This window comes from Galeopterus variegatus, unplaced genomic scaffold (assembly GCF_000696425.1).
Source record: "Galeopterus variegatus unplaced genomic scaffold, G_variegatus-3.0.2 Scaffold670, whole genome shotgun sequence".
Lineage (NCBI taxonomy): Eukaryota > Metazoa > Chordata > Mammalia > Dermoptera > Cynocephalidae > Galeopterus > Galeopterus variegatus.
In genome coordinates, this window is record NW_007726781.1 from 195,146 (window position 1) to 196,488 (window position 1,343).

General features: G+C 45.1%; 1 pseudogene; it reads right to left on the bottom strand.

Annotated features, from left to right (window-relative positions):
* Positions 1 to 1,059, bottom strand: part of LOC103589304 — a 3,273-nt pseudogene extending 2,214 nt beyond the window's left edge.
* Between the last annotated feature and the right edge of the window lie 284 nt (positions 1,060 to 1,343).

Sequence of the window (1,343 nt, forward strand, 5' to 3'; positions counted from 1 at the left end):
TTTAAAAAAAAAAAAAAAAAAAAAAAAATTTCAGCAATGGTCTTTTGTGTAAACTCTTTGCCATAACATATCTTTATTTCTCCCTAACTCTTAAATTGGGTCAATAACTGGTAGAAAGTATTTTTCTCAGTGGTTTGAAGATACTGGATACTGTATTAGTCCATTTTGTGTTGCTGTAACATAAATATCCGAGACTGGATAAATTATAAAGATCAGAGGTTTATTTGGCTATGATTCTAGAACAGCTGCATCTGGCACGGGTCTCAGGCTGCTTCTACTCATGGCAGAAAGCGGCAGGCAGCCAGTGGGTACAAGTAGATCACATGGGGAGAGGAAGCAAGAGAGAGAGAGGAGGTGCCAGGGTCTTTTAAACAATCAGGTCTTGCGGGAACTAATAGAACAAGAACTCACTCACTACCCCAGGGAGAGCATTAATCCATTCATGCGGGATCCGCCCCCATGACTCAATCAGTTCCCAACACTGCCACATTGGGGACCAAATTTCCACATGAGTTTTAGAGGGGACAACACATCCAAACTCCATCAGATACTATTACATTTTATTCTGGCTTCTGTTTGTTGCTGAGAAGTCTGCCCTTGGTGTAATCTTTTAGTTAATCCATCCTTTTTTCATAGGCTTTAAGATCTCTTAGTCTTTGGAGTTCTGCAAATTCACTACCAAGTGTTTAGATATTGATTTTATTTTTATTTATCCTGCTCTGGATTTTACGTGAGGATCTTGGTCTTCATTCGATTTTGGAAGCTTTCCTTCAGGACCTGATGCTCCACCTTCTTTTATCCTCGCTTTCTGGAACTCTGATTGGACCTGCAAGTTATTCTCACTTTAACATTCTGTCACTACTATTTTTTTTTTTTGGTAGCTGGCTGGCGTGGGGATCCGAACCCTTGCTGTTGGTGTTGTAACACCGCGTCCTACCTGAGCCCACTAACTTTTTAAAAATTCTCCATCGCCTTGTCTCTCTGGTTAATTGCTCCTGATCTATAGTCCAGTTCAGTGATTTTCTCTTCTGCTGTGTTTAATCTGCTTCCTTACCTCATTCTTTGACACTTGAATTTCAAAGGCTCTATTTTTCAATTCTAGGATTCTTTGGGAATCCGGGATGTTTCTTCCGAGCGTCTTGCTCTTTCCTCACGTGTAGTTGCCCCTCGCCCCACCTTTTTCATTCGCTAACCCTAAGCTGCGGAGGCCTTCGGGCTGCCTGGCGTCCCCGCAGCGCGGAGGACAGCACCGGGAGCGGGACGGTCTCTGAGCGCGCGCTCTCTGGTGACCCGGTGAGGGTCCCGCCGCCTCCGCCGCGCGCGGCCGCCCACCCGCTCCCCCC